Here is a 25,698-nt window from a genome sequence, read left to right as displayed (position 1 = left end):
AACAGTTAACATTTTTCTAAAAATGCTTTCTGCACAAACCTGGAAAAAATAGAACATTCCACTTATCGTTGATTTTAAATCCTAAAAAGAAAAACATGACCTTTACGCTATCGCACCTTGTCGGCCTTAAACTCCACTTCCCGTGATGCCATAGTGTGTTGACGTCATCGCGTAGCAGCACGTGCTGTGCGGCTGAGCTCCAACCAAGGATGGCTCAGTGCCGCTCAGACGCCGGACGAGGGAGGCTCACACAGGAGAGCTACTTGGACTTCCATGGCTTACTGGAGAACTCCTTAAAGTCCTTTCTGGAAGACATTTCATGGCTGGAATTGCGAATTTGGGTGAAGTATTTACGAGAGCTGTTTAGTGCGTGCTCACGGGTCAAGGATTTGTATGTATTTCTTTATTTTCCGGTGACTGTTTACGGTGCAAACACAAGTGGATCGTGATGGCAACATGCGGAGGATTTAACAGAACCACCGGTGATCATTTTGTGGAATACAAAGGAGTCCTCACCTCTTACCTTTTAAGTCCAGCCTGGAGTCCGCTGGGCCACAGCGGACATGTGGGACTGTCTTGGGATACTCCTTCCTTATACACGAATATTGTCGTGGATGGGATTTAATATCTTGGAATATATACGGAGCACCTCGTGATCAGCAGGTATGTCACATTTATCCCTAAAGTGTTTGTTTTGCACATTATTTCACCTTTGGGACTGCAGTAGAGGAAATGAGTGCTCTAACGTACCCATGTGGCCTGGGACTGTTAGCCGTCAGTGGTTTGTAGGGAGGCTCAAAGGGGGTACAGGTGTCTTCCCAAGCTTCCAAGGGTAGAAAAGCAGTTTTTTTGGAGGGTGTCACCCCATTGACAATCCGTAGTTCCCCTAAACGAGCCTTTTTAGGGGTTCCCTGATCAGAGTAAGGTGCCTCTCTTACTATGATGGCAACACGTGATGTGTTTTGGAATTTTAGGGACCCAATTTTCTATGAGTTAAGGTTTACAATAGAGAACACTATGCACTATTTTTATTACATTATATATTTGGTTTTCCACTCACACCAGACTCTTTACTTTCCCACTCGTAGTCGTTTTACCCATGACCTAACTGCAGTGCGCTTCTCAGGTTTGGAAAAGATGTTTTTCTTAATTTTTGTCAAGCTGCTTGTGCCTCCCGTCCTGTCTTGACACCACCGGCTTCCATCTGTTATCAAAGTGCAAACGTGATGACATTTAGTTGGACTGGAAGGAGAGCCTTTAAAGTTGGCCGCATCCTTTGCCATCCTTGCCCCCCCACCCCCCCGCACCTTACACCTGCACTTGCTCCCTCACAGAAGCGCTAACCGTGCGGCCTGCTTGTCCCGCACGACGACCCAGCTAATATGCGTCATGTGTTCCCACACTCTTGATTTCTACTCTTCACATGAACTCATTTCATAACACAAACGATCATTTGCAAACGAGGCGTGCGCCTCTTGATGACTGTTGACACGCCAACAAATGACCTGCAGCCCATATTGGGTCCTACGTGTGTCTCTTTTCCTTTGGAGCTTGTGTGTGTGTGAGTGACAGGAAGAAAAGCTCTGATTCACTTGTTTGGCTCCACCTTTTGGTTTGCATGTAAAAAAATGTAGACTTTTTTTTTTTTTTTTTTTTAGATTTGGGTCAGTACGCTGAGAACTGGCCTGCACAGCACGAGCCTCACATTGTAGCCATAAACCCATCAGCATTAAAAACAGCTCTAATAACCCATCGTTTCAAAAATGCTCCAATGAGTGCGGGTGAGCAAATCAAGCGCTCCTGCCTGTGACGTAAACGGCCTGTCGTAACGTCCCCTGAGTTCACCTGTCAACAAACATTGACTTTAAAGGGAAGTTGACCCCCCCATCACTCCCCATCAGCAGTGTAGTACATGAAACAGGGACTTGCCCCCGTTTGTGTTTCAGTGCCATATTGGCTTGGGAAGCAGAAAGTGTTGTCGCTATGACGCTACCTCAAGACGTGTCTATTGTCAGGGTTGAGGGACAGAGCGCCACTATATGTCCATCACACGCACACGCACACGCACACGCACACGCACACGCACACGCACCAGTCCTCAAACAAGACTCCCATTCTCCACTGAAGAGGGACCCTCTGTCCAATGCCAAGTGACTCTCATGGCCAGCATTGACGGTGGGACACTTGCCCTCACAAAAGGAGCTGAAGTGTCAGATAAACTCGGTCAGACCATAACCCCCCCACCACACGCACACACATAACCGACCCCTCCCCAAGCCTTCAAACACACAAGAATTCCTTTATCTGGCACCCTGGGAGGCGGACAAAGACGGACTTTGTGTCAAGGAGCAAGGGAGGCCTTGACTAAACACTACTAGCTCTTCTTCTTCTCTTCTTCTCCTGCTTGTTGTCGTATGTGAGTGGCGAAGGAGGAGCACGGCTGCAGACGTGACCCTTGATCGGCCCACCGCTGTGCTGCCAACATGGACCCTTGGCTCATGGCAGCACCTTCCAAAGACTGCCGTAATGGCTCATCTCAGGACATTTGTATGTTTTTTGGTCCTGGACATGAGACAAAAAGTTAGCCAATAATTGGTCCTAATGAGACACGTCTCATACTCAACACTTACTACTCAAACCTCAGGGGTGGGAAGTTGAAAGAATGCTGTCATATGAGCTGAACCCCACCCCCACGCCGGGGTGGCACCAGCGTGTTTTGCCATGTGTCCAGTAGATGGCGTGTGAATGAATGTGAATGCTGCACGATGCCGTCACTCAGCTAAAATGACAAAGAAAGATGTAAACGGGGAAGCTAGTGCTGCTAAATGCTGCTCATCATATCATCCTAATCCCGGGACACCGTGCTAATACACCCCCTAGTGGCTGTGAAGCAGCTGAAATTGATTGGATGCTTTAGTACAGGGCGGCACGGAGGCCTAGTGGTTAGGGTTCGGTGGGGGTTGTGCCCCAATCCACACAGTCAGATGGTTTGGACATGCGTGTTGGCTTCATTGGAGGCTCAAAAATGTCCATAGTTGTGATTGGTTGTTTGGCTACACGTGCCCTGAGGGAAAATTCCTCCCTTTTGTGTTTGGGGGAGGCTCCTCCCCCTCTAAGATAGCAGTGATGTCATCATGTTTCATTAGGACAAATCAACAGGTACTAAGTTGTTCCAGTCCTTCTTACCACCACGTGTGCACAAACTACACTTGCATCGAAATAAAAATAGTTAGGTTATCGGTACGATATCGGTCTTTTATCTGTTTGGAGCAGCATCGCTGCTAATTTACATCTGCTGAGAAACGAGGCTAACGTTTGACTTGTAGTCTACTGTAAGGATGGACTTCCTGTGGAAGATTTAACGCTGATGCTGGCCTTCTTTAGCCAGCAAGTAGTCAAGTGAAGTCAACAGCGCCGCTGTTGGCTGCAACAAGCAGTGTACTCCGCCGTGCCTCAGTTTCCTCCATCGTCCGTCAATTCCGTGTTGTCGCTGCAGAATAACGTTAGCATTGGGCAGCTCGCACGGAGGTAAAGGTAAACGGATGGCTCTGAGTGTTTATGAGGCCATTTCTCATCAATCATGGAGGACCAGAGGTCAGAAGCAGGTGAATGAGCTCAGCGTGACCCGGCAGTGAACCCCTCGGTGTCATGAGCGACTGCTCTCCCAAGTGCAGCAGAAGCGGTTCCTGTTGCATTAATGATGCCTCTTTATGTCTTGCAGGCGCTTGGCGCATTACCCCGGGGGCTCAAACGGCGGGAAAGTGTAACCCTCATCACTGGTGTCACATGACCGTTTAGTGCGGGGCTCATGGCAAACGATCATAAGCGTGATTTGTCGCTTTTGGATTGAAAGTTGGTGCGAACAGAAGAACTGTCATTTATTAGTATGGCGCGAACAATGGGGAGCTTGTCTCCGGGGGTGGCGGGTGCCAGCAGGGGGCCTGAGGGGGGCCGGCGGAGCTTGTGGGGGGGTTGGTCTGAGATTGGGCAGCAGCCTCTGACCAAGAACAAGCCCCCGTCTGATGGAGAGAACTGCTGACCCTTCCTGAGTAAAATGGTACCTTTGTTTTCTATGTGTTTATGGGGGGGCGGGAGCTGGGGCCCGCTGTGTGAAGTGTTTTTGTGATTTTTAAATTTGTTTTTTCCCTCCTCAACCTCACGTGTGATTTTTCTTGGAGAGGTTCTCATTGCACTCATTTGGGAAGTCGCATCCACCAAACTTTTGCAGACGGAATCGTCAGGTTGAGGCGGCGTCACGCTGCTTTGGCGAGAAAGGAGGATTCTAGGGCGGGAATAATCTCATGGATTGGCACCACTTCCAGGTGGTCCGCAGTGGGAGTAACCTTTGGGAATGTGGTCCTTCAGAAATAGAGAAACAAAGGGAGAACCTGAGAAGCGGATCAGTCTAAGAAAGCCAGGAGGGATGATGGAGAGTGGCGAAGGTCGCACTTCGCACAGGTGCACCGGAGCAGTAGGGATGCGGGGGGGTTGAAAAAAGAGTTAGTTTTCTCTCCTCCCTTTCCTATTTTTCATCTCTTTTTTTTCATGTTTTAGTTTTTATCTTTTCAATGTTTCTCCTAGTTCCCCCCCCATTTTTCTCCTTTTTATTTCTTTCATTTTGTTGATCAATTTTCCTTTTTATTTGATCATTTGTTTTGCTTTTCATTTTTTTTATTTCATTGTTGAAAATGTAGATTCATTTAAAAAAATAATGTATCATTCATGTTTTATTTGCATGCATTGAGCTACTTTTTATTATATTATATGATATAACAATATTTTATTTTTTCTATTTTCATGCATTAAAGTTTTTGTCATTTAATTACATTTTAATTTGATTGTTTTTAATTTTTCTTTTTATGTATTTACGTTTTTTAAAAACCTTTTTACATGTTTACATTTTTTTGAAATTTAAATATTTAAGTTTTTATTTTTGTTTCATTTTCATGCACTTGTTTTTGTCATTCTTTTTTTTAAATGATTACATTTTAATTAATGTTTTAATTTTTCTTCATGCTTTAATTTGTTTCAGTTTCTATTTTTTATTTTAATGAATTATAATTTGATTTGTTTTATTTTGATGCATTTACGTTTTTTGTCAGTTTACTTTTTATTGTCATGACATTTTAATATGATTGATACGTTTTTAAAGTTTGAAGCTTCAAGTTTTTTTTCTTTTTCATGCATTTTAGGGATTTTTTCAGTTTTTCATGCAAATGTTAGTTATTTTATGACATTTTTAACCTCATTGTCGGCGTTTTGTGGTTGTTTTTTGTATTGCGGTGTGCGTGCAGGATGCAAGTATGTGCAGTCTGGTGTTTAAGTAGACTTGCGTGCAAACAGACTAAAAGTAAGGTTTTGTTGCAGTAGTTTCCACGAGGACGAGCGCGGGCCGTGACATCGCCAACTAGTGGCTTGACATGCGTATTACTGCACACATTTTCTCCCATTCTTGAATGGTAAACGTATCCTTAAATAACCTGACATTCCCGCTCCTGTTCCCCATCACCTCTCTTGTTCTCCTCATTTTTCGGAGGGAAAATTCCTCCCTTTTGTGTTTGACAAATGTCACATTCCATCCAACCTGTGCCCATGTCTCGTATCTCGGCTCGGCGATCTTCGGGCGTGGTTGCCATGGTACCATACACACGCACACACACACACACACACACACACACCATCCTCATTCAGGAGGACTTTTTCATTGCATCTGCTCTTTCACGCCTCTCCCCGCTTTCCTTCCCGTCCCGGCGCCAAAGGATAAAGAAGAGATTTTTGTTGTGAAGAGGAGCGTGAAATGTCCTGTGTGGCTGCAGCAGACCACCAGGTCTCTGAGGAACCTGATTGATTCACCGATTAGTTGTTCATTTTCCCTATTAATCGATCCAATGCCTAATTATGCACGCCGAGTCTAGCGAGTTTCTCTGGGCTTAGTTGAGAATTCTTGCGCATGTGCAATATGTGCGATATTTGGCCAGCGACTGACTGACTGAGCAGTAATTGGCTGTCGAGGTCTCAGAGGAGCGATAAGCCCTCATTTTTCCGCCAAAGTGCTCCAACCGCCATGGAAATGAGCGAAGCGTCTCGTCTCCGCATGCCAGGCCGCCGTCAACAGGCCTCCGCTCCTTGTACAAAGTGTCAAAACCTCACTAATCCCACTCGGTAGACTTTAGATGATTAGACTCGAGCGAACTTGTGAGTGGATTAAAACTACCTGGCTCGGTATTTTATGACATGTCATCAAACGCTGCACATTTGATGGCCATTTAGAAACAAGATTGGAAAAGTGCAGGCTTGCGTGCAGTATTTATAATACTCTACTGCCTCCTTGTGGACCATGCTAGAAATTGCCCAATATCGGTTGGTTTGGCTGCAGTTCCCCAGGTGGCCACTACAGCTGCATGGCGCTATTGTAGAACATCTGAATCGGAATCTGCTTTATTGAGTATGCTTACAAGGAATTTCACTTCGGTGAAATTAGCTCTCACTGTACATACTCACAGACGCTTAAGAAATAAATCAAGAAATATAGTTGAGAAGCGAGGGCTCATAAAAACACAGAACAAATAGACAAAGACACCAAAGCCACGGGGCGCCATCTTGGATCAACATTGGAACATCACTGGGTCATCACTGGGTGATTACTGGGTCATTTGCACAGACATATTTATTATTGCTTGAGTTGAGCTGATTCTGATCAACACTTGACACAATAAAAATAACAAAGGTTTTTCTTCTAAATTTCCTCCTTGCTCCTTCAGCAGCAGACTGTTACACCCACGGTGTAAGAAGGAGAGGTTCCGCAGGTCCTTCATACCGACCGCTGTCAGGCTCTACAACACCTGCACCACCTGAACCATGTTGTAGTGCTTTACTTTACTGTTCTCTTTACTTGTCTTGCTTGCTTGCTGCTGTAACAAGTAAATTTCCCCGCTGTGGGATCAATAAAGTACATACAATACAATACAATAAATATGCACATGTGAGGATATAACATAATATAACAACACTGAAATGAATTCAAATTTAAAATAACAAATAAAAATATTCATAAGAAACGATGACAGTAAAATTGTAAAATTTAATTGGATTCTAATGTTAACAAGTGGCTAATATTTCCATGATCATAGAATGGAGGATTTCGCAGAAGCAAGGGAAAAAAACTACCTTCAGGTGACCGCTAGAGGTCATAGTTGAGTCTTTTTCTGAAACACCATAGAAATGAACGCTGATGGCTGACTTTTATATTGCTCATGACCTTTTCCGTCACAATATGTATTTCGTTGCTCAATTTCACATATTTCCACCTTGTCTTGCTACTTTGGTTTTGGATGTATTGCTTATAGGGAAAGAAACAGTATTTGGTACCTCGGATGGTACTTGGATGACAACAGACGCCACGGAACTCACTGCAGGCAGGATAGAACCGTTTGACTTTGCCCAGTGTTATTATTTACATTTTTAATGGATTCATTGTATTATTTGTTTCACACATGCTTCATAAGTTACAGAAAGGAATATCACGTGGTTACATTTGCCACACGTCCGAAGAGGAGCAGGAAGAAGCAGAGCTTTATAAGTGTATCAATCTTCAAGGACAAGTGCCCATCATCCACAATCCTCAGGTGCCCCCTTTCATAGCCTGAGAAGGCACAGAAAGGAGAAAGACTTGTTCACGTCTCCCGCAAGGATTGTGGATGGTGGGCAACATTAAAAAAAAAAAGAGTGCCATTTTCTTTTAAGATATTAAAAAATGAATGCAAATCTTGATTTCAACAAATGAAATTACATCACTCTCATAATAATAATCATTGTATGTTGGACTATTGTTATATTTCAACTATATAATATTTCCATTATTATTTATAGTTATTTTATTGATAAAGGCCAAAAGTGCCGGATTCATAACTTTCTTTCCCCATTAAAGAAACACATCCACGGGGCGCAGGGGTACGTTTGCTATTATTGCAACGAGTACGCTAGCAATGCTAATCACAATGATGCGTGTTCTTAGCATAATAACATCTTTAACAGGCTGAAATGCTACCTTTGTTTTGATGACGCTATGTAATTCATTCACAAAATCCTGAGCCTTTTAATGAATATGACAGTTTACGTCACAGTTTGGTATTTTTCTGAAAGCTAATTAGATAGAAAATGCAATCATTCCGGGTGTGGCTCATGAATTCCACAGCAGACGAAGAGTGTTATTGCGGTGTTTGGCCGCTAGATGGCAATGTGGCGACACCGCAGTTCGCCCTTTGCAGTGAAAGGAGACTGCAATGCAGATTAGCGTTATGATCTCCTTTATTGCCCCTCATTGTCACTCTCCTCTCTTTGAAGATTAACGTTTCTTCTGTATGTCCCGACGCTGATGAGCCCATAAACTTGATGACATTTGACAATATGGCAGTTGTGGGAGGTCGCTTCACTGACGAAACTTGGCCCATGTGGCGTTTTTGGCCCTGTGAAAGTCCAACCTAAACAAGTGCAGGTAGAGGTCACATGACTACAGGTGGGGCTCATTTCCAGTGTGGTGTGTTTTGACTTGAGTTCCCACAGGTATGGGGTGTTTTTCTGTGATTCATTCCAGCAGGATTGTTTATGTATTAACGTTGAGGACGTTTGGTGCATGTACTTTAATACTTCCGAACACCAGCGAGCCACGCCTCTAGCTTGTACGGTACATGTCAAAGTGGCCCAACCCCCGTAGTGTTGCACGAACAGTTTTCTCTTATCTGCCGCTCCGTTTGTCTTATCAGAGCTTCTAAGCCGCTCTCTACCTGGCATTCATTTCCTCTTTACTCCCCGTCAACGTGCAATCATTCACTTGGACAAGCCACGACAGAGCCGACGCTTGCAACACAGGCCGCCTTCTCCGCCTGCCATTAATAATCGAAAAATGCGTCTGCAGCATTGAAATGTTAGCATGCTAGAACCGCACCACTTGTGTCCCAACTTGGTCAGGCTGGGCCTTTTATACGTCCTTAAAATCGCCTGAAGGAATTCTGTCCGAATTTCACGTATTAGAGCATGTGGACGCATGGCAGGCCTGCTAGTTGCACTTTACTTTGAAAATACATACAGAATATCTGAAGGTTTATTTACTGTACTTATTGCTTTATGGCGTGCTTATGAACATGGAACATGACTTGATGTGGTCAAGGTATTTAGAGGTATTTATACATTTCTATAAACGTGGCGAACCCCCCCCGCCGCTCGCTCGGCCTCCAGCCCTTCCTCTGAGATGTCTGCGTCCCTGCCGTCCGACACGATGGCGTTCTCTGAATATGGAAAGGCGAATGCACGGCATGGCGCGTTTGAGTCGTACTTCCTGGACGTCTTTAATCATCTACAGAAGGACTTGAATGAAATAACGTAAACTTTATCCTTCGGCTAAACCTCATTTCCTGTCGTTTATCATCAACTTTTCTTTATTTTGTTTACCGGCGTGGGGCAGCACAAACTCAAATCCCTGTCCTACTTCAATTTTCCTTCCCGTCCTATTGAGTGGTGTTGGAAGGCGCTGCAGGGGCGGCGTTCATTTAGGAGTTCCGTATAAACGGGCATTAAAGGCAGCGTGGTCGGAATTAGCTGGAGACACTCGTTGATTCGCTGTTGCGTAATGTTTATCCGTTCACCTCACCCGAGTTTTACTGCCCTGCGAGGTGCGTCTTTCTCTGCATCTTCACCTAAAGTCCACATGACTTCAAGAGGAACCGCTGCAGTAACTGTCCCACCCGCTACGCTACGTTCCTACTCTCACCCGTGGTTGTGAGCTTTGGCAGTGACCCAAAGGACAAGATGGCGTTTACTCCGGAGGGTGGCTGGGATCTCCCTTAGCGATACCTCGGAGTAGAAGCGCTGCTCCTGCACATTGAGAGGAGCCAGATGAGGAGGCTCAGTCAGCTGGTCAGGGTGCCTCCAGGACGCCTCCCCGGGGAGGCGTTCAGGGCACGTCCGACCGGTAGGAGGCCTCGGGGAAGACCCCGGACACGTTGGTGAGACGATGGAGACTATGTTTCTTCAGCTTGTCCTGGGAGCACCTCAGGAGCCACCAGGAGGAGTCAGGTGAAGTGGCTGGGGAGGGTGGAAGTCGGGCTTCCCTGCTGGGGCTGAAGAATTCATTAAATGGTAATATTTTATTAATTAGGATTATTTAATGAAATCAGATCATTTATTGCAGTTGAATTGTTTGGTTTTATTAGTGTCAATTCATCTAATTGATTGAATCAGATGAATTGTGTTATTTCCATTTCTCACATACAAACGCACACGGAGAGTCAACAACTTCCTGTCTGTCTCCTTTCTCCTGCACCGTACTTCCTGCAGGCGCACGATGAGGCGTTCAAGCGCACTGCGTAAGTGCGAGGTCCTGGTGTAGTCACTCTATTTTAAGTTATGTTCAAGTACCCTTGGTGACATTGTGGGTACCACACTTTGGGAGCCTATGTTCTAGAGGAGTTTTTAGGGTTTTCTCAGGAGATCCGAGGCGTCCTGCAGTAGTTGTGTGTCAAGGGAAGACCCGCTGTTGGCTCCAAAGTAGACGAAAGACGAGACAGATGAATACAAGCTGAGACTTGGAGAACCCAGAGAAAAGTCTCCTCCTCCAGAGACGGTGAAGGGCAGACTCACATGCCCTGACACACATTTCTATTTGAATCAGGTGATAAGCATGTGGCGGACTTGTACACAAGGGCTTCTGCTCAAATCAGATGACAGAAGGTGAAGAGCGCTACTAACGAAGCCCTTTGCATTCACAAGAAGGAATTTTTCTCGCATTATGAAAGCTCAGTGAATCCCCGCCCACTTCTCGCTGTACAGTAATGCGCTGACCTTTGGCCTCGTCCCAATGGAGCTCCAAGCACCATAAAAACACCGTAGCGGGTCTGGGTTTCTGCGGCATGGGCCATTAAGCTGTAAAGATTGTCAAATCTCTCCATCGGACTGATATCGGCGAGGAGAGTGTAGCAAAGATGAAAGCTCAGCTCATGCTTCCATAAACCTTCAACGGGCTTGGGTTTTCTTAGCGGTAAACACACGGACGAATTCTTTGAATTCCCACGCCCGCGCTCCACCTTTGCCCCCCCAGTCCTTCTACTTGTACAACCGCTGGCATCGTTGGCGCAGCCGACGTCACCACGGAGCTTGTTTCTGTGGGAAATAAAATAAAAAAACCCTTAACCCGGATGGTTTGTATGTTGGACTGAGATAAGAACACAGGCGTCCCCCTCCTACAGTATCTATCTTGGGTCCCCAACCAGACTTGTCCATAAATAAACGGGGTCTCCGTCTCCTCAACCAGACGCGAGTCGTGTTTATGTTCATGTGCGTGCGTTGGAGGTAGTGGTTGGGGTCTGATGCGGGCCACCGGTCCTGCCTTGCGTGGTCCATCTCAGCTCAGGTGGAGTCAAGATGTGGGGGCCGCCCGGTGCCGGCAGCGCGCCGTGTGTCTAATGGACTCGTGAGCTTAAAGCAGACACGCCGGGTGGCTTCAGTGGTTCAAATCAAACAACGTCCCACGCAGTCTCTCAGAGTTAAACACAGAAGTCTGGCCGCTCTGTCTTTGTCACCACCGGGTGCTCCAGTTCTGCTGCTGGCCTGGAAGCAGAAAGAAGCATCGAGCGTCTGGAAATGCGTGTTCTGCAGGATCTGGTGGATCTTGCATCATGTTTAAAAAAAAAAAAAAGATGGAAAAGAGCAAGCAGAGGTTTTGATGAGTTTGTTTATGTTTGCAGGAAGGAGTCTTCGTTTTCATTCGGCACCATTAAAACTAATGAACACTTATTAACCCCCCCACCATTACGAGCGCTCCTTGTGCTGTTTGTTTAACTTGTAGCTGATTATTCAAACAGAGCAGTAAAAAGCGGGTTGGGCCTCGGGTGTCGTAAACAGTCGGATCTGCGGTGAGGCCGGATTGGATGCCACCGTTTTCCACTTCTTGTCCTGCAAAATACGCTGAAGCTTGCGGGCAGCCGTGCCCCAGCATCTTCCATGTCACTGCTGTCTTCCTCTTCCTGCTTTGCAAACATGGAGAGAAATGCTGCATTGTGATTTTGCTTGCTAGTGCTTTGAAAAGTGGGAGGTATTTAGATCCTTTAGAGCAGGGGTCACCAACGTGGTGCCCGCGGGCACCAGGTAGCCCCCACGACCACATGAGGTGCCCACAAGCCTGCTTTTCTTTCAGGTTTTCAGTTAATAATGAAAGAACAGTAGAAAGAAATGCATTGTGAAATACAACATGTGAGTTGTGGACACCAGCATTTTGTTCATGTTCTGGTAAAACAAGCATATTCGCTTTGTTTGGGTTTAAAATAAGATGTGAAAATAAATGTTACAAAAATGAGTAGCTCTTGGCCATTTTCATTTTGTAAAAGTAGCTCTCACAAGGAAAAACGTTGGTGACCCCTGGTCTAGATCCTTCCAGATGCTCCATATCTTCCTTTCAAACCAAAACCGATGACTTCTTCTCTGCTTCTCAAGCCCCATATGGTACTGCTAACCGCTAACTTTTTTATATCTGCTTTTTAAATGGAGATGTGAGTGTAGTTAGTGCAGGTAAGAAGGACTCCAACTAATTAGGATTTGATTGATTAGTCCTAATGAAATATCATGACATCACTACTACCATAGAGAGGGGGAGGAGCCACCTGCATGGCCCAGCAAGGTGCACTGTATTCGGGCACACGCTCCGAGCAACCGGCGTGATGCCACGGGCGTCTCTGGCAAACCTTTTGCTTTTTTCAAATGCCGCGGTGCTGGCGTTTCAGGGGGCTGATGAGGCTTTTGGTGTGCTCCTTGGGGTTTTTCATCACGGGATGCGAAATGTCTTCCACTTCAAGTGAATGTTTGTTTCCAAGTGAGCTCGGGGGAAGTTACGAAAAAAAAGGAGTGCTTGATTTGCTCACCTGCACAGTCCCGCCTCATTGGAGTGTTTTTTAAAATGATGGGTTATCGGAGCTATTTTTAATGTTATCGGATTTATTGCTATGATGTCATAATTCCCTAGTAGCGGTCCAATTATCGTGCACCCCTGGTCCTCAACATATGGTAAAAGTTTGTTCTTTGAATTTTTTGTGGCTATATGAACTAATAAGTCATCACTGCTTGGTGGTTCATAAAACAATATGCATTACACTAGACCCCCAACTTACGAACACCCGACTAGCAAACACTCGTGGATACGAACACAAGCCGACTGGTCTATATTTTATTTTATTTTGCCTTGTAGTCGCTCAATCAGTATTTCTACTGCTACTGTACATGCTTGACCAGTAGAGGGCACTGTGACACTGCTAATGCAGCCTTAGAGCGAATGAGACCAACAGAGGAAGAGTTAGACGCTGGGGAGATAAAGCTACATTGTAGCTGTATGATACAACCCGGACAGAGCGTGTGATTAAAGTTTATGAAGAGTTAATAGGCCTGCTTAATTCTACACCACCCACAGAACACTACCTCTTTTAGAAGAGTCTAACCACCAACACCATTTGTCCTTTTTTTCAATATCTCCTCCTCCTCCACCACAACGACGTATGCTCGACCACTCCTCTTCAAAGGTAAATAACATTTATCATTACGTATTATTATATCACTTTTATTATTGTTTTTTTCATGAATTATCCTGGTTTAATATTACTACTGCATCCAAACTCATATTTACATACATACACATATACTGTATATGTATACACATACATGTAGTACCTATATCATTGGTAATATTACCTTTTACCCTACTTAAGAACAATTCAACTTAAGAACGGTCGTCTGGAACCAATTGTGTTCGTAAGTTGGGGATCTAGTGTATGAGCAAATTGTACATGTTTTTTGCCTAAATGATCCTTTTTAAGCCTAATAATGGCTAAATGAAGTAAAATACAAATGGAAGGCATTCAGAAGACGTTGAAAGATGTGATGATATGTCGTATTCTACGCTGGTCACGAGGTGGCAGTCATGTTACATTTACAGCAACACAAGCCAGCCATATTCATGTCTTGTATTCATTCATTCATTTCCTATGCCGCTTGACCTCACTAAGGTCACGGGTATGCTGGAGCCTATCCCAGCTGACTTGTGGTGAGAGGCGGGGTACACCCTGGACTGGTGTCCAGCCAATGGCAGGGCACATATAGACAAACACTCACATTCATACCTATGGACCATTTAGAGTCTCCAATGAAGCTAACATGCATGTTTTTGGAATGTGGGAGGAAACCGGAGTACCCGGAGTAAACCCAACATGGCCAACATGCTAACCACTAGGCCACCGTGCGGCCATAGTATGTCTTATTTTCTCTTATGATGTTTACTATATTGGCTAATAGGAGTGTAAAGGTGACTATAGGGGTGTTATTTCATATGTAGAGGTCTCTAATCATGCTTAAAAAGTGTATTTAGGTCGTAAACAGCTTTTCTATGCTCTAGCTCTATGAAAACATTCCACTTATAAATAAGGACTATTACTTGGTGGAAATTCACTTATCACGGTCGTGTCTGGAACCAATGAACTGCGATAAACGAGGGATTACTGTATACAATGCTAGCATCCGAGTAATAAATATAAGTAAATACAGTTGCATAGCGTCATAGTTTTTGTTGTATTATTGTTAGTTTATGAACCCAAAATATTAGAAACAGCTCTGAAAAGGATAAAATGTTGCAAACCGCAGCATGAAAAATAAAGAGATAATACCTCATCCGTGTGAAGCCCTTTATTTGGAACGTAGTTGATACTGTCAGCATTGCGAGCATCTGTCCTTCATCTGTCCTTCCTATTAGACCTCCAACACCCCCAGCATCCGCTTGCTTGATGACTTTATAATTGTTTGCTGAGCGCCAGGTGTCAGGCTGAAGGTAATGGCTGCAACTGACAAACGCACCGCTAGTTGTACCAGAGGTGTGTGTGTGTGTGTGTGTGTGTGTGTGTGTGTGTGTGTGTGGGGAGAACACTTGAAGGTTTTAAGGGGATGCCGGTACTCGGCCACAAATACGCTGCAGTGCACTGCGAAATGCCCCCCCCCCCCCCCCCCCCCCGAGTCTGCGTTTGGAATTTCCCTTCGTGTTGTTTACTAAATCTCAGGTAGAAACTTGTTCATGACAACTTGATGTTGGACTTGGCAAAGGAAAGCAAAGCACATGAACGATGCACTCCTGGGCAGGAAGTGCATTTCATCTTTGCATTGTGTGTGCGTGCGTGCGTGCGTGTGCACGATCAGACCAAACTGAAATGTGTCTTATTTAGCCGTTGTTTAGTAGCAGTGGTCTTCATTTCAAGCCGCGTTCTAGTTTGCTTAAAGACGTGTAATTAGATAAAGAACACAAAGCACCACACCTATGAATTGAGGACAAATGATAAAAACCTGTGCTGGCAGGATACTTCACCCACGTCATTGGCACAGCTGGCATTCTAGGACCGTCTATGAGTGTGTGTGTGTGTGTGTGTGTGCTTTAAATTATATCAGTCCCTCTTGTGCGTCGTCATTCCACAGTTTCGCTCTTAAGAGTTTGGAGATCTGACAAGGTGTGGAACCTTCGTTTACAACCTCGTTTGCACGTCATTGCGTATTTTGGCAACCTGGCTAACAATGGAAAGAACAGATTGAGATTCGTATTACAGGCTGATGTACCGTTTTGCTGGAAGAAGGCCTTCAGTTGAGTCCTTTTTAGTGTTTTTTGCAGACTTCCCATCACAAGCCATGTGTTACAAAGCAGCACAGTGAAGGGAAGCAATGGAAAATGTTGAGCTAATATTTTTATTCCTTATTTTTCTCTGGCTGCGAGCCTTAAATAAATAAATCAGAATAAATCTAATCGAATCCGCTGTATTTATACAACACATTTTACAAGCAAAGTGCTGCACAAACTAGAAAAACAGTAAATAATAAGAAGCAAAAGTACAAATTATTAATATGAGAAATTAGACATTAAAACATTTAAAACAACAATAAATAAGAGAAATACGTACAAAAATGAAATGCAAAGAAAAGAATAAAAGACTAAGAGGAGCAAGCGACTCACGCCGAGTTCAAAGCCAGAAAATAAAAGTGCGTTTTAAGACGAGACTTGAAGCATTCAACCATGGGGGCCATTTTTACATGAGGGGGGAGGGGGGAGAGGGGTCGACTACAGAAAAGGCCCCGTCCCCCCTGGTCTTACGTAGGTGTTTTGTTGGGGCTTTAGCGTCAAAGTACTGTAGGTACCTCCCGTGACGCGCATGGTTAGCTGGGAAAGAAATGTTTTCATGTTTCACGCAAGGATTGCGAGCGATGGGCAACATTCCAAAAAAAGGTAAATTTTCCTTGAAGCAAAGATGAAAATCCTGTTAAGTGTCCCTATAGAGCGCCGTGGCCACCGGTAGTATTCACAGACGCTGCATAAAACCCACTGGAAGCAGGTCACCAGTGTACACAATCCCAGGCGAAGGTTTCATAAGGCTGACCTTAGCGTTCTTGGCTTTTGTCGGGAACAAGGCAAAAACGGCAAAAGCTCGCACGCAAACATGTGCAGCCTGTGATCTGCTTACCGCGATTAGACGCAAATGACCCGGCTTACGACGTGGAAAGGCATGAACCATTCCTGTCCAACAAACACCAACTACGCTCACCCGCGCCCCGACCTTGTGTGTGTTTGTCATGGCCGCTCTTGAATAGCGCACGCACGGGTGAGGCTTTCTGCTGCAAATCTGCAGATCGACTTGAGGCTCATGAAATGTGATGCAGCGTCATTACGACATTAAGGGGAAGGAATTCAAAATAAATGTAATCTCTCAATCCCTTTCACTCGTTGAGAGCCGACATGCTCCGTCTTGTTGCGGGACACACAGAGAGAGGGGGAAACCGTGCGGGAATGTTCGCACAGTAGGAGTGTAGCTCCTTGACCCACAAATGTTCTATGAGACAAGTAGCAGCGCCAGGCGACCCAAAAGCAACTGGTCTTCTTCTTGGTTGGCGATGACGTAACATTGCACGTTGTTGTTTGGGCTACCGGTGTTAATGATGACACCGTTTGCATGAAGTGGTGGTTGGCTTCTGCATGAACTGCTTATTAACTGTGCGGTTTTACTTGTTGGAACCTAACAAATAAGACTACTGCTTATTGTACTAAACCAGTGGTGTCCAAAGTGCAGCCCGGGCTGTTTGCAGCCCGCGGCTGACCATAACGTATACATTTGGATTTATACGTCGCGCCTGACTATAAGTCGCAGGACCAGCAGCCAGACTATAAAAAAAAGTGTGACTTATTGTCAGGAAAGTCCGGCATATGATTAGATTTGGCAGCTGTACCTAATAAAGTATTTTTTATCATCAATTGCTGTTCAATAAATTGATTCATGGTGATGAAATGTCACTTTTAGTGGGATGACAATGAATGAGTGAATGTTCTGAGCTCCTGTGTCCATGCCAGTGTTTAATGTCGGTGTGGATGTAGCGCCTGCGTCACATGTTGTCTTCCTTCAGACTAAATCAACAGCGCCTCTGCTGGTTGGAACATTTGAGTAGTTTCACCTTCTGGTAGCGTCAGCACTCGTGCGCTGCAGAGTCACTGTGTGTTTACGGTGTGTGATACTCCAACATGTGGTGCGGTCTATAGTTTTTTTATCATGTAATCATTCCTCCTCTCACAACGACGCTGTAAAAACCTGCTGCCTGCTGGGACAGGAATTCCACCGTGTGCCAGACGCAGCAGCGCACAAACACACGGCCTCCTGCAAGCTCTCACAGAAGCAGCGTGCCGCACGCCCGTTTTGTTTGTGACCTGGACCCTCGCAAACACGTTAATGCCGTTGTTAAACTATGTTTTTTTACAGGCCTGGTGTTTTTTGTTTTTTTTTTTACAAGCGCGGCACCCTGTTAACGTGACCGAGCGTAACCTGTGGCGCTGGAGAAGGTTGAGTCATCTTTCCGCTGTTCGGGGAGGGATGAGGAGGTCACCGGGAGTTCTCGCTACCAGGAGCAGTTGAACTGACATCAACTTGGCTCTCAGGCAGCGCAGGCAATTAAGACGCTTGCAACAGCCTGTAATTACGGTCTCACCCATGCGTCACCTATATTCTCCCGCTCTGCAGCCATTATCCTCTGTGCTGGATAGCATGTTTCCACCGCGTGTGCTTTAATGGCAGGTCAGGACTGCACACCTGAAGTTAACGTTAGTGTCGCTGTGCATTCATGCTCGAGCTGCGTGAATGCTGATCATCCAGCATGTGCACGAGAGAGCCTCAGGAAAGGAAATGAAACAATGAATGTTTGTGAATGTTCTGAGGCTGAATCAACCGCGCCTGTGCTGGTCACAGCCAAGTAACACAAATAATCAATCAATTCCATCCCGTACATCTGAACCCGTTCTGCAACAGTCCCATCCCTGATCCACACTAACGCCTCTAGTTCTTCTTCTACTTAGGTTTTGGCGCTTCGTCACCAAAGACACGCACCCGAGGCAACATGGGGCGCACGACTTGCCTGCAACTGGCAGAGGTGCTGTTGATTCAACTAGTTTGTGTTGTGGTCCAACTTGGTACACAAAGTACCGCCTCAAAAATGCTTGCTTAGCTTTGCATGTGTAATAATCCCTCGTGTATGGCGTTGAATTGGTTCTACACCCGACCCAATAGGTAGGATTCAATATTAAGAAACAGAATATTTTTGTAGTTAGAGCATAGAAAACCTGTTTAAGACTTTCTAAATACGGGTTTTAACATTACTAGAGCTCTCTAAACTTGAAATAACACCCTTATAGTCGCTTTTACATTCTGTTATTCTTTCTTTACGTCACATTGTGCAGGCGCCGGCGCTCTGCAGTTTGGGAGAAGAAGGAAAAAGAAGCCAAAAACTTACCACTTCCACACGGAATGAGAGAGAAGCTTTTATTCACTCAGCCATGGCATGTCTGGTATGGTACCGATAACTGCTAACTTTTTTATATCTACTTTTTTCAAATGTAGGTGTAAGTGTAGTCTGTGCACACCTGGAGGTAAGAAGGACACAAAGACATTAGGATTTGTTGAACTCTCATGACATTACTAGCACATCACGACTATCAGGAGAACCAGAGTATACAGGGGGAGGAGCCACCTGCTGTGGCCCACCAAGGTGCACTGGATTTGGGCACACGCTCCCAGCAGCCTGTGTGCCTCCACGGAGGTTTCTGGCAAACCTTCTGCACGTTTTGCACGTTTCAGGTGGCCTCCAACCCCTTAACCCAAGGGGTGTCAAACTGGTGCCATGGAGGGCCGAGACACTGCAGGTTTTCTTTCCAGCCAGTCACTAAAGCAGGTGATTTTAATGATCAACACCTTCAGTTTGAGGGAAGGGGCTCATCAATTAAATCACCTGCTGAAGAAACTGGTTGGAGAGAAAACCTGCAGCGTCTCGGCCCTCCAGGGCACCAGTTTGACACATGTGCCTTAACCCCTTATCGCAGCGCATTTAGTACAACTAGCACACAAAATGTCTCCCTTGGAAAGTCAACGTTTGTTTACAAGTGAGCTCAGGGGAAGTGACGACCGTCCTGTAACGTCACAGGCAGGAGAAAAAAGAAGCGCTTGATTTGCTGACCTGCACAGTACGGGTAGTCTCGTCTCATTGGAGTGTTGTTTAATGTTATGGGATTTATGGCTGGGATGTCAGCCCGATAAGACCTCCAGTTGTTGCATGCCTTTGGTATGATTTTTAAATGTTTTTTTGGTCAGGCAAAGCCCCGAGCCGCCGGTTGAGAAGCCCTGGTCAAGGTCGTCCGTAGAAAGTCATGTCTTCCACTTTTGAGGCCCAGTTTGGTGCGTGAGTGAAAGCTTTTGTATGTGCTGCTGTCCCAGCTCATTATGAAACATGAGCGCTGCTCCTGGGGAACTGATAGGCTGAATCGGGGGCGACGGGGTGCTCTACCACGAACGCGCCGTCTCCATGGCCACCTCCTGAACATTTGCGGCGCTCCGTGTTGATGGGCACGCGGATCACGTTTCCAGCAGAAGCAGGAAGTGAGAATTGGAGAGTTCCTGCGTCCTGGCCTTCCTTCTTTCCTTCACGCCTTCCGACATGGAGCCCAACTCAAACCATGTGTGCTCTGACCCCGTGGGCCCCCCGAATCCAGCCTGGTTCGGCTGTCTGATTGGCAAGTGCTGCGGTCTTCCTAACAACATGTGATGGCAGGAAGCGTTCAAGCCCTCCATCTTGTCATTGTTTTTCATACCCCCCCTCCCCACCCCAACCCCCCGTGCAAGACCACTCTGAGGGAAAGTGTCTACGCCCGGTCTCCAAAGACGCGCCACTCCCATTTGTTTAAGCTTTCACTCAAGGCTTGGTGCACGCTGGATGTGACGGGGGGGGTACAGTAGTCTGTCCCCGGGGTTAAAGGTCGTTTCCTGCCAGTCCAGCTGCCCCTGGTTAACAAGGGACAGATTAAGGCCCAAACGCACGTTGACAACAAGCCAACTGAGAGCAGTAATGAGGGGTTGGGAACACTGTGGTAGTAAATGACACATTTCCAGTAGGGACGTCCCGATCCGCCTTTTTGGTCTTCCGATCCCAACCCAAGTTTTGTTAGCATCTTGCCGATCTGATCCTTTTTTTTCTTTTTAATAATAATGATAATATTTTCAATTTATTCCTATAATATCGTAACTTTTCCCCAACCTAAATTTCACTTTGTTTCTCAAAATACAAGAAAAGAATTTTTTTTTTCCTTTAATATTTCAACTCTCTTCTGCTAAAATGTCATTTTTCCTCATAATGTTACAAAGTTATTCTTGTAAAATTGAGGCTTTTTTTCTTGTTAGAATACAACTTTTTTGCTAGTATTTTGACAAAAAAATGTCATGTTTGCTATTTTTGTTTTGAATTTTCCAACTTCTTGCAAATCTTGTCTTTATTCCTACTTTCCTCCCATAATATCTGGACGGTATTCTTGGAATATTATAACTTTTTCCACAAAGTTGCGTGTTTCTCATCATTTTCCGGCGGTCGTGGGCGGGTGCCTGACCGACCTGGTCGTTGGCGGCCAAATTTGGTTGTTTGGACTTTTTTTTTGTTTCATTGATTGGAAGAGTTTGTGTGGCTGGCGCAATGCAGAAGAATGTCAGCACCTGTCAAGGCACTTGGTTCTTCTTCTCCTTCTTCTGCTGCCCACCTGGATGTTCATAATGATCAGAATCCTTCTTATTGAAGGCAGCTCGTCAGGTGACCTGAGGTTGGACAAGTAATGCCGCTAACTGACGTGAAGTCAAATGTTCCAGGTGACTCATAAAAGACACGTCATGGACACCTGTGGGCTGCCACCATTGAGGGTGGGGGTGTCTTCTTTGTCAGCTTTTAATCGAGACGTGTTGACTAATCGTCCAAGGATTAGGCGCTTAGACAAGGCCTCTTTCATTCCGACACGCCGCCAATTCTCAGCAGAGATGGCAGGGATATATTTTGCGGGGCTTGGAGGAAGTACAGATGGCGGTACTGTACCTGGACGTGCTTTGTGTCATCATTCAGGCATCTACACACACACACACACACACACACACACACACACACACACATGGTGTTGATGAGCACGACGGTTTCAGAGCTCAAGCTTTGCTCTGCTCATATTTGAGGTTATTGTTGCTTGCTTTCAAATCTTGGATGGGGTAAGGTGAACCGCATTGTAGCGAGGGAACACTCTAGAACCTTTTCCACCCTGATACTTTCTTTCTGGGAGGGGGGGCAATGTAGGCTATGTAGCTTTGGATTTTTTTTCTCCCTTAACGGTAAAGTTTTATTTAAAAACTGCATTTTGTGTTGAGTTGTGTTGTCATTGACTAATATTTAAATGTGTTTGATGAAATTAGGAAGGGGGCAAAGCGACAGGATGGCCACCCGTTGCCACTCTCCGGCCACCCCAGTGGCCACCCCCATGAGAGGGGTTCTGTGGTGCAGAACATTAGTTCTGCCTAATTGCCGTTTCCACTCGGATGCATTTCACTGCAGCACACAACTTTCCGTAAAAGCGCGTCTTGCATGAACTGCAGGCGGTAGGTAAGGTTGCCATGGTGACTTTGGTGGTTTTCTCACCATGTTGACTTTGACTTCAATTCCATGAGGTACTGTGGTACTGGTACCGTGCGTGCCAGTGGTTTGACGGAACCCGTGTTCTACCTGAAAAGGGGACGTCACGGCTCATACTTCCTCGAGGGGGAGGAAGAAGCTGGCACGGTGCTGTGTTATTAAGTCACATGATTTGTTGGCTGTGAGTGCGTAGTCATTATGTGCTTTCAAGGCACTTTGCTTCTGCTCCATCTCATGCTTACGTCAACATCATGACTGGAATTTGTCTGTTTGTTTTTTTGTGAATGTCTTGAAGGCGCAGCACGCTGTTGCCTCTAAAGTCTGACTGCCATTCAGGTTTTGCGTACCTGTCATAGTTAGCTGCTGCACGCTAAGCCGTCTCTGAATAGAACGGCATGACGAGCCCGCGTAGGAAGTCTTGCTGCCTGACAGGGGAGGGCAGACACTGCAGTGATTGAAGGCTTTTAAAGGCGTGTGTTGGTGTAGCACCTTCCAGAGGTCCTCCATTGTTCTCCTGATTAACTCGGCCTCAAGTGCTTGTTTGCGCTGGGCAGCCTTAAACCAGCAGGCCGAGACGCCGGCGGCCTTTTGTGGAGACACTGCTCGTGTGTCAAGTGTGCGATGTTGCTGAGGAGTCTCGTGTGTTCTTCCTGCCTGCTGAGGAAGCAAACTGATATTCTGTGCACTCATTCAGCTCGTGCACGCTGTCATAACAAAGGAAGTGACTTTAAGTTGTGGTCAGGGAGAAAGCACAGTGCTTTGCAGAGAATAGGAGGAGCGTGTGTGTGTGTGTGTGTGTGTGTATGTGTGTGTGTGTGTGTGTATGTGTGTTCCGGCCTCCAGGTGTGTGTGCCTGCGGTTGTTTGGGGTGCCTTCATGACAGCGCTAATGATAGGTTGGGGCAGGTGAAGACATGAGTGTGTTTATGTGTTGGTTTGACTGATGATGACACACACACACACACACACACGTACGCCCACGCCCATAAACACAGCCAACAATGTGGATGAAAATTACACCTGTGAAATCGGGACGAGTGAGCGCTTGCTAAGTGAAGGACGAGTTGTGCAAGTCACATGATCGTCTGCCTTGAGCACGGGCGCCTACAAGGGTTGACTGGGGGGTGAAGTTCAGGTCGGAACACGGAAGGTCAAGTGCTTGCGCTCGTTAGGCGGTCTGTGACGACTCGGCCCCTCAGGGATCGTCTGTAAGGTTTTCTTGGATATACTTTCAAATGTTTGCACATGAAAACGCAGTAATCGCGTTCACAAGCCAGCACTGCTAACAACTGTGGACGTCACGTTGCTTTGTGCCGCCATGGGCGGGAAATGGCATTTGTGGCAAGAAAGTTTGTTTCTACCTTTTTCCGTTGTTGAGTAGTCAGCAGTAGAACATACAGTAGATACGTTTCAGGATATTGTCAGTTCCCCACTGAAAAAGGGCTACACCCCTCCACGCTGTGCCCCTTCCTCCTTGCTGCGGACTGTACATGCAAAAGATCCATGCCAGCTCTTATCAAATGCACTTCTGCCACCTTGTGGCCGTTTTTATGGCTTAAAACCGCTTGAAAAGTGACCTCTTTTATTGTGAACTTGCATCATCGCCTCTTTTTGCCTCTTGCACAAAAAAACGTAAAAGAGGTATAAACAGGTCTTTGGTATTGAAAGAGTGAATAATAACAGCGCCACCGTGTGGTACCTAATAGCACGGGGAGCACAGGTGGGGTGCATGTTTTGAGACAAGTGTTCCCCCTTCTGTGCACGGCGGTTCAGAATTGGAAGAGTTAGCGAGTCGTAGTGGGCTTCAGATTCATGCATTGGTTGCTGGAAAATGAAGGAAAATGTCATTTTTCTGCACCGTTATCCAGATCTGCACCAAATGTCATGAGCATGCCTTGGCGCTCCGTAACGTTTCACGGGAAAGGACAAAAGCATCAGTGACGTCTGTCTCCGAATCAAGCTGCCATCCAGGATGGCGTCCTCAACACCCAAAGCCGCCCTTGTGTTTGCGTCTGCCGCCCTTTAGAGGGCTTTGTCATTTGAGGGCGAGCACACGCTTGAGGCTCATCAAAGTCCGTCATCACAGCATCAAACACTCAGCTGCCATTTTTCATGCATAAAGTGAACATAAGAGCGCAGCCCCGCAAAGGATGCTCATTCCCGACGCGTCCAGGAAATCCAACCGGTTGCGTTTCCCCACCCCAACACCAGACGAAGCTCTTAAAAGGAGCTTTTGTGCAGCGGGGCATTCCGCATGTGTGGAGATACCGTAGAGACAGGGAGACAACAAGCAAGCTATTGTCTTTGTGTCCTTTGATCTGACAGTACAAGATGTACGCATGATGCTGTGTCAGACCAGGGATGGGCGCCGAGTCATCATTCATCCTTCATTCATCCTTAGGGCGTCCAAACTTTGTCCAGTCAGGGCCACAAAGTGAAACGGGAAAGGATGCCACGTTGCCATGTTGCTATTTAGTAAAGCGGCACATGTACAGTAGATATGCTAACAAGCTTCCCATCTCTTCTTGTCTTCAAGCTCAACAACATATGATTCATATCAACTTCATGCTTCGCTCTTTTTTCCACATTTTTGATGTTTTATTTTTTTACATTTTCCAAATATTTCAACTTTCTTCTGAAATATATAATATATTTATAATAATAATAATACATATCACATTTATAATAATAATATTATGACTGCATTCCCATAATATGACAACTTTTTCCCCAAAATTAAAATAACTTTTGTTTTGTTTCTCATTATATTAGGACTTGAAAATAAAGTATTTTTTCTTGAATATTTTTTTGTCCCTGCTCCTAAGATGACTGGAGATGCACGATATCTGTTTTTCCAACCGAGAGCGATCGCTTCCTGCTTCTCAAGGCCGATATGATACCAGTAACCGAAAACTGTTTCATATCTATTTGTTAAATGTGGATGGAAGTGTAGTTTGTGCACATCTGGTGGTGAGAAGGACTGGAACAAATGAGGATTTGACCAACTGTACCTGTTGATTAGTCCTCATCAAACATCATCACGACTCCTAGCACATCACTACCACCAGGACAACCTGAGTCTAGAGGGGGAGGAGCCACCTGCTGTGGCCCAGCAAGGTGCACTGTATTTTTATTCTTATTGGATTTATCAGTATGACATATGTCATCATTACCTCATATCGGCCTGATAATTATCATGCACCCCTAAAAATGACATTATTATTCCTCGTAATATTATGAGTTTATTGGTGGAAAATTGCAACTTTTTTCAGTTTTTTTTCTCATTTTTGTTAACTTCATTTTTGTAAAGTTACATTTGTTTTTACATTTTTGCTTGGTTTTTAAATATTTTTTTTTTATTTTCCAATAATTTAAACTTTCCACTTTTAAAAATTCTTCTGAATTTTAACTTTATTTGAAATAAATAAATATATATATATATATATATATATATATATATATATATATATATATATATATATATATATATACAGTCAAACTTGTCTATAGCGGCCACTAGAGGGAGTCTGCAAAAGTGGCCGCTATAGACAGGTGGCCTCTATAGACAGGTTGGCGTCCAGTTTGAAGGTTGACCAGTAGAGGAAAAAAAAGGGGGAAATTTAGATTTTTTTAATAATAATGTTTACCAGTAGAGGGCACTGCGGACTGT

At 45.3% G+C, this 25,698-nt stretch overlaps 1 long non-coding RNA gene across 1 annotated transcript in view; it reads left to right on the top strand.

The window, feature by feature from the left end:
- Positions 1-203: 203 nt before the first annotated feature.
- The window catches only part of LOC129170974 (uncharacterized), a 64,918-nt gene continuing 39,423 nt past the window's right edge, over positions 204-25,698 (top strand). Inside the window, exon 1 of the long non-coding RNA XR_008566720.1 lies at positions 204-663. This is a non-coding gene — a long non-coding RNA (uncharacterized LOC129170974). The remainder of the gene's footprint in view (positions 664-25,698) is intronic.

Source organism: Dunckerocampus dactyliophorus, chromosome 18, assembly GCF_027744805.1.
Source record: "Dunckerocampus dactyliophorus isolate RoL2022-P2 chromosome 18, RoL_Ddac_1.1, whole genome shotgun sequence".
NCBI classification, from domain to species: Eukaryota; Metazoa; Chordata; class Actinopteri; order Syngnathiformes; family Syngnathidae; genus Dunckerocampus; species Dunckerocampus dactyliophorus.
The sequence above is the reverse complement of the archived record's forward strand: the minus strand, read 5'-3'. Positions and strand labels throughout refer to the sequence as shown.